At 48.8% G+C, this 12,306-nt stretch overlaps 1 protein-coding gene across 2 annotated transcripts in view; it reads right to left on the bottom strand.

The window, feature by feature from the left end:
* Window positions 1–12,306, bottom strand: part of HTR2C (5-hydroxytryptamine receptor 2C) — a 334,603-nt gene that overhangs the window by 254,181 nt on the left and 68,116 nt on the right. For both annotated transcript variants that reach the window (XM_090061134.1, XM_090061135.1), the window contains exon 2: window positions 8,208–8,281. The gene's annotated coding sequence lies outside the window, so the exon portion shown is untranslated. The remainder of the gene's footprint in view (window positions 1–8,207; window positions 8,282–12,306) is intronic.

The raw sequence follows: 12,306 nt of genomic DNA, 5'->3' as shown, positions 1-12,306 counted from the left end.
TAGTAACCCACGTGTTACAGGAAAAATGCAACATGTCTAACAACGCCGTGGAAAGCCGTCTCTCGCAGGGCACATGTTGGCATTCTCCAGGGACCTAACAGTTGTGCGCTACGCTCCTACTCCAGAAGAGATTTCCTTATTAAGGGCAGACTCTGCAGCATTTCATTTTTCACTCGGAGGTTTCCATTTTTAGGTCTGCTTCTTGCAGAATGAAGCATACATGGGCATCTAGCTGTACAGTTGCAGAGGTAGAATACTTATGGGCCCTCCTGTTTTCTTAGAGATCACAGCCTTGCTTTGCCATCTAAATGTGCTAACGCCAAAGTCAATGAGATTATGCTACACTTACAAAGGTATAATCTCTGGCTCATTAAAATCAAGTTCCCTCCAAGAAAAAGCATTTATTATCCTCTCTAAAAACAAGATTTGATTAAGCCCTTCAAGGCTAGCAATAATATTCACTCAGCACAGTACTCAGTATTGCTCCACTGGCTTCATTTCTCTGAATGATTTCATACATTTTCCATCTGAGTTTGAAAGAACTACCACTTGGCTTTTCTTGACATGTACAGAGAAAAAGTGAGAGAAGCTCTGCAAGTATTTAGCACCAACCAGAAGATGTTTTATAGCATCTCACGGGTTATGAGGGCCTGGAGCACTTTGCAAGCACACCAACGTGTGTTTCAGCCAGCGGTCCAAGCCCGGTGGCCAAGGGGCTGGCGTTGCAAAGGCTCAACAGCCAACAGCACATGGGAGCATAGGTATGTCGGCTATCTCATTCAGCTACTTTGTATTCCCAGCCTGAATGAACACATACACGTTTAAAGCTGTTTGACTGCGGGTAGCCTTTGACATGAATCTGGAGCAAAACCTGACCTCACTCCCCTGGAGCCGTGCAAGAGGTCTTGGCCGCTCCATCGCTTTGAACTAGAGGAGGGTGCCCAATGCCAACAGGCCCGCACGGGCTTGGACATGTGCGTGCACAAAGAAGAAAGGGTGTCATGGAGAAGAACAAAGCAGAAACAGTGCAGATTAAAAAATGCCTCTCCTCCATAATGGAAATGCCTGTAGAATTTTAATTTAGATTTTTCAAAGCCTTGGCAGGTCTGTATGAGTTGATGGTAGTCTCTGCCATTTCCTTTTGGCTTCTGATTGCTAGTCACAGGAACAACTCAACAATGGACCCATTGTTTTGTTCCAAAACCTGACTGTCAAACTGGAGCCAGCTGAAGATCTTCAGCTGGAGTGTCCACCAGAACGGCGATTAGCTCTTTGTCAACCGCCGGCGCGCGGAGGCCGCAGGAGACGCCTTCCAACACTTCCAAGCCCGTCCAAAAATACAGCTGCCCGTGTCGAAGAGTGGAACAAAGTGAACACACCTCACTCACGTGTCTGTGCAGGACTGGGAAACATAAGTTAGGTCTTCAACCGTGTAAATCATCATCTGCCACTAGGATTATAAGCAACTGGATGCTGACAGGTCTGCCATCTGCTCTGGGCTGGAATATGACTGCTTGACAGGTACCGAAAGGTAACGGCAAATAAATAATGCAGCTGCTTCATTTTGGTGAAATCGGGAGTGCCGGGAGGAAAAGAATTATTTGCAGCGCTCCTGTTTCTTGTAACAGAACATTAAATTCCACATAAAACAACGTTTCATTGAAACACAGGCAGATGCTAACTTAACAGTATGTGCAATGGTGTCCCCCGAGAGGGGGCCCATTTATACAGGCAACTGGAAGCAACAACGACAACACACGGAAACAGGCAATCTCGAAGATCCAAATTAAATGAAAGAATAAACAGGAAGACGAAAAGACGTGAACTTCCCGAGCGGGTCCAGGAGGACCTGTTTTAGGAACCCGAAAAGAAAACCAGTTAATTATGCCTCGACTCACGCACTGAACCACTAGGCAGCTTTGTATGGGCTGCGAGGAAGACTTCATCTGAACAGAAATAAGTATGGGATTAGAGAGAGAAGGGGGGAGAGACCAATCCTTCACCGAGCTTTACCTAGACAGATCCCTGCCTCCAGTCCCACCGGAGGCCACTCGTGTGGTCGGGGGCTTGCAGGACAAGCCTGATGAGGGCAGACCGAGGGCCCTGGACCTCTTCGGGCTCCGCACGAGAAAACCAAGAGGGGATCTTGTGGCTGCCTACAAATCATTATGGGGATGCAGCAAGGGATCAGAGATGCTCTGGTCACCAGGGCGCCTCTTGGGGTAACGAGGAACAACGGTCACAAACGGACCGGGAGCAGATTTAGGTTAGACATCAGGAAGAACTTCTTCATGGCGACGGTGGCCAAAATTTGGAACAAGCTCCCAAAGGAGGTGGTGCTCTCCCCTGCCTTGGGGGTCTTTAAGAGGAGGCTGGATGGGCACCTGGCATCCAACCCTAACATCTATGAATACGTAGCATTTTCAGGATCTAGGACTTTAGAGACACTATTTATTCCCTACCACCACAGTAATTAGATATATCTTTTTAAATGGTTTTTCTGCTGGAGGGTGTGCGTTTGTCCCCAACTTCACTTGGATGAACCCTGACCCTGCAGTCTCTTCAGAGACAAAGCTGTCATTTAAAACATGCCCAGAAGTGGTAACAGCTTCCAAATACCACCAGCCTAACAAGCCAGCATGCTCACACCCCCTCTGCCATGAGACGAGCTCCTTGTAACCTGCACAGAAGACAGTCAAGAAATGCTTTCACGTGTGAATGATGCCTAACCCCCCACCCATCTTGGGGCATTCGTGTCCCCACAAATGGCTTAAATTGACTTCATGTTTGAAGTGACAGCGGTGCCGCAAAACCGATGAGAGGCACAGCCAGCCTTCGGGATGGGCCCAAACTCACTGGCAGCAAAGGGAACCACCTGCCCAAAAGTGGGAGGTTTATTCCCCAGGGCAGAGGTACGACTGATCTTACCGCACCATTGAAAGGACCCGTGCCCAACATGCTGGGCTGGGAGAAGATCCTGCCTCCAAGGGCCAGCTTGAGCCATCTTGCAAAGCCTTTATTCAGGCTTCACGTAAGGAACAGGAATCCATCCTCTTCCTCCCTCTCCTCACCGTGCCCAAGGGAGGAGCGGTTCCCCACGCAGCAAGTGGGGTTGGGACGGGGTGTAAAGCGCTTTGAAGACAACGGACTGAACCGCACGCCGGAGCGCTCTCCTGAACCGGGACCTCAGGGAAGCAGCTCTGCGTTTATATCAGGCTCGCGTGCGCCGATGAAAGGACGGATCATATTAAATGGCTCCATATAAAACACACCCGCTCAGAACCGTTACAAGCCAGTTATGGGCCCTGGTGAAAAAGTCAGCTCTCACAAAGACAGGGAAAGCGGATAAGGACATCAGATTTAAAAAAAAAAAAAAAACAGAGGAAAAACAGGAAGGCACAGAGCTCTTTATGGATATTTCATGGAAAGGTCTCCAAGAACAAAGCAAAAAAGATACAGAAGAGCAGGAGTAGCCACAGGGCTCATTACTTACCATCAGTTAAGAAACTCAGAGCTGGAAGGAGCCTCCTGGCCCCAGGGCCCAGCCCCGTGCCACGGCAGGTCATCACAGCCTCCGGGCCCATCCAAGACCCTGGCCGGAGGCTGATCACCGTGTCAGCGGCACTTTGCCTGTTTGGAGGCTGTTCCATAGGTGTCTCTTTAGGGGATCTCTGCTATAGGCTCTACAGGAGCAGCATGCCCTGGCTCAGATGGGGATTAATCTGAGCTGAGCTGGGGGCTGGACGAGATGACTTCAAGGTCCCTCCTACCACAGATCTCTGATTTGTAAGGGCTTATTGATGCTTAATTCCCACCATACTTTCTTTGTGCTTCTACACAGTAGTTGTTTAAATATAGAAAGGCAGGCCATATGGAAGTCACCAGGATGCATATCTATATGAAACAGCTGCGGGATCAGACTTTCAAATGACAAAGCTGCTCCAAAATTTAGGAAATTTAGCTAGAGCGAGTGTGCAAAAGGGCTGAGTTTCAGACATGCAACCTTGTGCAATGGACAGCACGCTGCCCCAACCAGCACACAACAGACCTTCGGGCAGTAGGCGGCACACACGTGTGCCCCAAGGTTGGGACGAAGACTTTGGGATGGTCCCGTCACTGGGCATTTTTCTGTCTGAGCTGGTGGAAGACCAGCTGATCTGCATCGCAGGCCTAATGCGCATCCCACACGGCTACAGCCACAACTAGTAAATCCTGGATTTGCCTCCCTTGTTGCAAGGAATTATTATTAGCTGTTTGCCCCACAAATTTATACTACCTTCTCCAAAAATGATCTCTGGGACAATGCTCCAAGTGATGACGTGTCTGAAACCTACAGATCGCTTGCGCTGAATGAGCTGGCACCTTTACTGGAGAGAGGGTTGCCAGCAGCACGCTCTCACCAGCCCTCGTTTGCTGCTCCGTGTTGGACGGGCGTCAGTTTTAACACTTGGGCAGACATCCCAGGCAGGACGGTGACCTGCCATCTCCTGGTGGGGAAGCTAATCCCAGCGGCTGCAAGGCTTCTGATAAGCATGATACAAAGCAAACAGTGAGCAAAAGACCCCTTTTAACCAGGCCTAAAAGCAGAATTCAGCAGCACCCATCTTCGCATTAACTCAAGCACTGACAAGACACCCACTGCCATTTGCAGCGAGGAACAGATAGCATCTTGGCTTTGAGGATGTGAGAGGGAGAGCATGCACAAGGCTCATTGCAGCTGGAGCAGCTCTGATGGCGAGGGTAAGGTAACCTGGATCACAAGGCTGAGCCACAGGTGCTCAGAAGTCATGTCCTGAAGAGAGATTTTGCATGCAAGAGGCTGGATCCCTGCTGCACCCCCATGGGGAGGGGGTACCCAACCCAAGATACAGAAGGGCAACAGGCAAGAGGTCTTGGCTCAGCCAAGGGCATCTGGGTGGAGAGTTGGAAGGGATTGCCCTGAAGAAGCACCCTCCAAGTGACAGGCGGTGAAGGCAACGGGGGCAGTGAAGGGGTCTGCACAGCTGGCAGCTACAGCAGGCTGACCGGGCACAGCTGGAATTCACTGTCCCACAGAGGAAGACCACCGCGGTCCAGGCGCCTGCCCCAAAGCATGGACGGCACCCAGCAGCGGGGCTGGCAGGACCCCGGCTCCGACAGGACGCGCAGGAAGGAGCAGAACGATCAGACTGGCGAGAGGGCGCACGCGAGGTCAGGGAGGAAGGTGAAGTTGGTGGCAGGGATGGGAGGAAGGCAGGCGCCCAGGGCCAGGAAACTTGGCGATGGATGTGAGGCAGTGAATGAAGCTGTGACCGTGAACGAGGTCGCACAGGAACAGATCCCTCGTCATACTAACGGGTGAGAAACGACCACAGCAATGACACGCGCATTGCCACTGGACCAGCTCAGACGGACACGGCTGTGAAAGAACTAACATTTCAGCTTGGAAATGAAATGAAAATTGCACAAAATATTTACGAGTTACCGAAAATCCCAGGCACCAGAATGAGACATTGAACCTGGACCAAATACTCATCAGTGTACAGAAGCCATCGTTTCCCCCATGCTTCACCCAGTAAATTGCTGTTGCTTCCCCCGCTACGTCTTGCCCTGCTGTGCAGTCCCATCGAAGTCCTGTACCACGCTCACTGGGAGGAAGAGAGGATGCTGGTGGCTGCTACAGCACTGATGACACTTTCTCTCCCATGGGATGTCCAACCTTAACAGCACTTAATCCTCTCAAAGACGGAAAGCGCCACAGGAGGAATTCAAAGAGACCTCCCCAAAACAGGGTAGGGCAGGGCTGGAGTCTGTCTTCCCCCCGCGGCTACAGAACGGCACAGGCTACCTGCACGCGCTGCGAGGCGAGCAGACCCCCAGGACCAGAGCCGGCTCCTCTCTCGCTAGGAGCCGCCTGTGGGCATCTGGGCCCCGCTGCACAGAGATGGACCAAGAAGAAAGCCAGCACTGGCGGCCACTTGACAAACCAACCCCAGCATCACCAACCCGAACCCCTGCTCAGAGCCCGAGCTCTCCCAGGGATCACCACCCTGCCTGGGATCTCGGTTACGCAGCTGCTTTTTACAGCAGGGCTTCCCCTCTGGTAATGTCATCCCAGCTTTTAATAAAATATTTAAGCAGATATTTCCTAAATTTGCCTTTTTAATTGAATGTTTGGATTAGTTGTCTCAGAGATACTTGATATTTCCTCAAGATAAATTAACCGGGAAGTTCAAAGGGAAGATCTGACAGCAACTATTATCAAATTCATCAGAGAAACCGGTTATGTATCTGAGGAAGTGCTTCTTTTTCAATTAGCATTAGAGGGGGACACAAAACCTATGGGGGAGATGGAAAATCACACGTGGTGGCTCTCTGCAGCTGGCGCTACCCTGCAGACTCGAACCCAGCGCCCCAGCGGTCCACACAGAGTCGCGAGGGAGCAAAGGGAACATTATACACAGACCTGGCCACGTATTTCACATCCAGCTCCCCAGCCTTTGCAGGAAGCATGGCTCTGTCCTGAAAAATGAAACTGGGTAGCACAGACTTGCAGGTCTTCACCATCCTGGCACAAATTCTCACCTCCCCCACGGAAGCAGACATTTGCCTCTTCCTGCCTGGCGAACCTGGCACCCACGAGGCAAGCTCGGTGGCTTTTCTCTTGCAGATCACCTGTGAACAAAGGCTGCGCATGCTGAAGGAGGCACTCCCAAACGCCTGAGTAACCTGGCTGCTCTCGCTACGAATGGATTTACGGGATTAGGACCCAGAAAGCAATTGCACTGGAGGATTACCAAGGAGGAACTGCATCCAGCTCATCCTCTCCAGTTTGGATGTTCGGCCATCCCTGACCTGGGTTTGGCACAAACTTCCGGTGCTTAAAATGCTTGAGGTTTGTACACTTGCACTGAAAGGTACCCAGGTGTCATCTGGTAGCACTGTCCTCTTACAAAAGGATAATGCTACCTTTCAGGGGCTAACTTGCTTCAGTCATTGAAGCCATGGGAACTGGCCCAGCACACCCTTTTTCTTGACCCCTTTCAGAGTAGAGACGTGCGATATGGTGGCACAAATCCAGATGTGAGTGCACTACGGACTGAGAAATGCAAAGCTGGCATTAAATAACCCCTTTGGAAGAGAGAAGTATGGTGAGCAAGCAGAACCGGGCCACGGCAGACAGGTCTCGTTGTGCAACGAACCGGGTGGGACGGGCGGGTTATTCAGGACACTAAAAGCCCCAGTGCCAAAGAGAGCAAGAGAGAGCAGACTCCAACTCTGCAGCACATCATGTGCCTGGTGTCCTCCAGAAATCAAAACTTCCTAGAGGACAGACACCACACACGTTTCCTTGGACCCCTTCCAACAGGTTGGAGTCGAAGCATAGAAGGTTTGGGCTGGAAGGAGCCTCAAAGCTCAGTCCAGCGCCCTGCACAGATGCAGGGTGTTGCTCCGAACCCATCCAGCCTCTTCCTAAAGGCTTCCCAACTTCTCTGGGCAGCTCATCCCCTGGTCCCTACTGTTCTTACAGTTGCACAAGATTATTCTGAGCTTTAATCTAAATCTGTTTTGCTGTCATTTGAATCCATTGAGTTGTGTCCCGACTGCTGCAGCAAGGGAGAACAATCGCTCTCTCCCTTCGTAGCAGAGCAGAGATAATCCAGGCCCTCAGCAGCTGTGCCGGTTTGCCATCAATGGCAGCCCCGTTACCATGGCTGAGAAGACTTTTAAAACTTTTTTGTACTGTGCAAGCCAGCAGGCGCCCTGGCTGGGTAGCTCTGTTTACGCCACCGGGTCAGAGGGACCGGCCTCCTCTCCCCACCCTTCTGCTGGCGGCAAGATTTGCTGTTGCTACACCAGCCCAGCTTCTCTTTCGAAGATCTCCCTTGACCCCCAAAGCTCCTCTGTTCTTGGTGAGGGAGCCGACATCACTGCGTTTAAACCTCGTGTGAGCCGCGTGAACTGGATCGGCTGCATCGCCACCAACTCACGCACATTTTTATGCTTTCCCTTGTCCGGCCTCCCTCCCGTTCCCTTCAAATTCTGCCTGCCTCTCATATATCCGTTTGTAAGCTTTCCACACCTTGGGTTTCTGTGTACAGCGTGTAGCCACACCATACTGATCTGGGCCCACAGTGTGCCATGATCCTGCCTCACCGTTCGCAGCCTCCACCAGAATCGTTTCATAAATAAAGTTAACTCTGCTTTGGTTTTTGGCATGTACTTACATTACGAAGAGGAGCACATCTGGATGACAGCATGATGCATTTGCTGAAATTACTGGTCCAGATTCCTCCTTTGCCTAAACAAGAACATATTTTCACTGTTAAACATTTAATTGCCACAAGCACTTTAAGCTAGACATATTTAGGACAATTTATTATAGAAGTCATAAAATTTTTTGACATCACTGTGGGCAAGCCATGGCTGTGGAGTTTCCAGCTCTGTTGTAATTCAAGGGGATTCATTTAAGAGAGAAATTAAATGGCAATACACAGAATTTATGGAGGAACACACAGGCTGCTGGTTTAATCTGAGATAACTAGATGCTATTTTGGACACAAAGATGCACCAATTCTGAAATCTTTATTCACCTAGGTAATTTTGTTGGTCTCAAAAGAGACTATTCCAATAAGGCCTTAATAAATGTATCTCAAGTTGGCCTCAAAAGCATTCAAGCACCGCTCTTAAACCACGCTTACTTGCGTCAGAACTACTGCTCTGCATCTTTTCCAGTTGTGGGCAGAAAAGATAGCCTATCAGAAAATAATCATTAAAGACCTTAAAACCCTGAAAGAGAGCATCCCTAAACTGGTAATGTACACATACAGCACGTATGCAGAGCAGATTAGATTCTGCTTAGGGTTACCCAATTTCAATCCAAGGTGGTCAGCATGCAAGTCTGAAGACATGGGTCAGAAGGCAGAAGGCAGGCCAGGGTGGCACCTCAGACACTAGCTGGTCCAGAGGCACGAGGGTTCGTAGACAACAACCTACTTCGTCAGATGTGAAGACGGTCCATTCCTAGCATCTGACGAAGTTGCCTGCAAAAGCTCATGGCCCTCTGAACCAGTTCATCTCCATGGCACTGGCTCCCAACCTTTTTAGACTCACAGCACCCCTCATTACTCCAGCCCCCCATGCTACCTCAATTTTCATACATTTTTTGACTCCAGAAAAATATAGTCAAGCAATGCTTCCATTGCAAAGAACTCAGAAAGCTCACAACATGCCAGAAAGCCTGTAACCCTGCAGATTCACACTTGCAATCTCTGGGTTCATCTTGTGAATCACGCTCGCACGCTCCGCAGTGCTGATGCCCCAGTTAGGAACCACTGCTTTATGGCGCTGCCCTCCCTTACCTTTGGCCACAAACAAGTGCTTAACAGCTCATTTGACTTCAGTGCAGGTACTCACGACTCCCCTCCCCAATCAAACTGAAAGCAAAATTTGGCACAGAAGCTTATTTCAAACAGAGCTTGGACTTTTATTCTTTGCACACTGCAAATTCCCATTGCTTCAGTGCAGGATCAGACCCAGAATTTGTATTCTGTCTGAAGAAGTCTGGAAAATAAAACACTTCCTTTCTGTGCCATCTTTTTTCCTCAAAGAAAAGCTACTGCTATTTAGGTGTTGTACAGAGATTGTTATTTAAAAAGTTACTCAAAATATTATCTTTGCATTTAAATGTTTCAAGACATGAAGTCACGGAGGCTGTTTGAGTGACCGGGTTGTGGAGGAGTCCCAGGAGCACTTGCCCGTGTGATTTCACCTTGCTCAGACTCGTCGCATGGCCCAGTGCCTTCAGTGATCACTTCCGCCATCTCCAGAGCCTCCGCACATAATAGAGTTTAATTGTTCCTTCCACTTAGCATGGAAAAACAGAGGCTATCGCAACCGTCAGGTTTAACCGGGTCTGCGATTGCCTACAGATCAAAAGACTCACTTGACGGCAGCCACTAACACATCCCAGCATGATGCATGTGACATTTGGCAGTGTAAAATGGGTATTTTATACTGCCTGGTAGATTTAATTATTTTGTCCTGATTTACCTGTTAGAGTCCTGACAAGAGACAAAAGGCCACTGCGATAGTCTGTTTTATGGAGGGCCCAGAGAGCAGCATTACAGATGCAGGAAAGGGACTCTGCCGACTGCCTTGCATTAGTAATGTTTCAGGAACAGCAAAAGGTTGAAGGAAAGAGACCCAAATTAATAACTGCAGAGGCATATGCTAGCTCGGCTATCTGTCAGAGATGTGCCAGAACAAGGCGGTACGGCATGACTACCGGCAAGGGAAGGCAGTAAATAGAAACACTTCGGTGAACAACGGCTGGCCTTAGGTTGCTAGGCTCAGTGCAAGAAAGGGAAGAAGCGGAGGTATTGTTCCTCAGATACAGTTAAATAAATGGAGAGAGGGAAGAGTTTAGAGAGGAATTGTGTTTCTAAGCACACAAACAAACGAGAAGACGGAGGGCGGCGGAGCCAGCAGTACTTTCTATTGCCTGGCTCCAAGGTCCCGGAAGCTCATTGAAGCCAGAACAGCCCTCGTGCTAATTTCGATAGCCCACAGATGAGCGCGCTGCATCCCAGATGTGGAGTACATGCTTCTGGAGTACAAAGACTAGACAGAGGAGCCACCACTTCCACCCCGCCTGCCACGCCGCTCCTGTTCGAGAGCCCGCCTCAGAGGAACATTTGTCCCAGTTCAGCACCGAAATCCAGGACCTGAACGCCTGGGAAACTGGGACCCAGAAAAGGAAACAAGAGCTGACAGACTGCATTTGAATCTATGAATTCCCACCAAGACCTTCTCTTTCCAAAAAATTAAAAATGAACCTAGAAGATTAACGTAAGCAAATGAGGATTGTATCAACATAAATATATAGTGAGATGCAGAGTTTTCTCCTTAAATACTGTTAGAGGTCTATCCTCAGTTCACAGCTCGGCACTGGAGCGGTCTCAGAAGAACAAATGGTGCAAAGGAAAGCAGTTATTACTAAAGTATTCAAGCACAGAAAGTTATGAAACAACTAACTTCGGACAAAATTACAGTAAGCAAGGGTGTGCAGAACTAGACCTAGATGCTGCACTTTTCTTCCTCCTTTGCACTAAAATCCACACATGCAATATTTTAACACTTTTTCATACAGACTTGAAGTGGAAGAACATTCACATTTCTTGTGAAGGGGACAGGACAGGAGTGGAGGGTCTACAGGCTTGCGAGCACAATAGGGCCTTGTTAGACATTACATTTAGCACACATTCGCTTCACTTAAAATGCTAGTGTTACTGTCTAAAACAAGTGCCAAGTGCCATTGTAGTGCAACAAAGTTAGGACTTTTCCAGCTCTGGAGCGTGGGAAGCATCGCCGGGAGACTGCTCAGAGCACTTCCCAACTTGCAGCAATGCTTACCTCACTCTAAATAAAACATGTCCTAGGCTCAAACAGGCTTGTTTTGTGCTATGCTGAAGCCTTTCGTATTCACTGGCCACATTTGCAGATAAAACTGAATCTCTAAATACAAGACAAACCCTAAGTATTGGCAGCTTGTAAAATGACAAGCACCGGGGATGACTATAATGTGTTATTCAGGCTTAAGCTAATGTACAGAATGACAACAGCGCTGAAGCTCTCTTGGTCTTCCCAGAAGCAGGGAAATACAGGCCAGGACTCCCCCAGTCTTTCCCCAAAAAGGTGTCCACCTCAGCTCAACTCCTGACTGAAGGAGCAGATCAATTAGAACCAAGTGAGATTTCACACAAAAATTCTTCTGGAGGAAAAACACCCAAAAAACTAACCCTACAAGCCCTTGTTTCTCAATATTTGACAGTTTTGCCACTTTTTTTTTTTTGTCTTTTAAATCGAATCTAAAAATTCAAACAGCCAGTTTCTGCATTTGAAAATGAAGTATTTACATTTTAAAAATATCATGTGTAAAATTAAGTTTCAACACTTAGCATTTTGTGTAAGTGTTGGCTGAGCTGAAACAAGAGATATCATTTGAATTTTTGATTCACAAAAAAGCCTAAAAAAATCGTTTTCCTTGCAAATTGCTGATGTCGGTCCGAGTTGCGCGCATGAGCAGAAGTACGGCGCGTGCCTCACGCAGGCCCCAGCTGCCGAGGCCTGGGATCCACTGCTGGGCAGTCCAGAGGAGACAAAAACCAACACCCGGCTCATCGGTTTGCAAGCATGGAAGCGCAGGTAATAGCATGAATGTCTCAAAACATACAGCAATGTGCACGGTGCCTGGGATTAGCACGTGTGTATTGTAGGGGAGTGGATCCATCCTTAAATGTTAATGTATTTAAAATGGATTCATTA

This window comes from Crocodylus siamensis, chromosome 8, assembly GCF_052110815.1.
Source record: "Crocodylus siamensis isolate JL-2025a chromosome 8, ASM5211081v1, whole genome shotgun sequence".
In the NCBI taxonomy this organism is placed as follows: domain Eukaryota; kingdom Metazoa; phylum Chordata; order Crocodylia; family Crocodylidae; genus Crocodylus; species Crocodylus siamensis.
The sequence above is the reverse complement of the archived record's forward strand: the minus strand, read 5'-3'. Positions and strand labels throughout refer to the sequence as shown.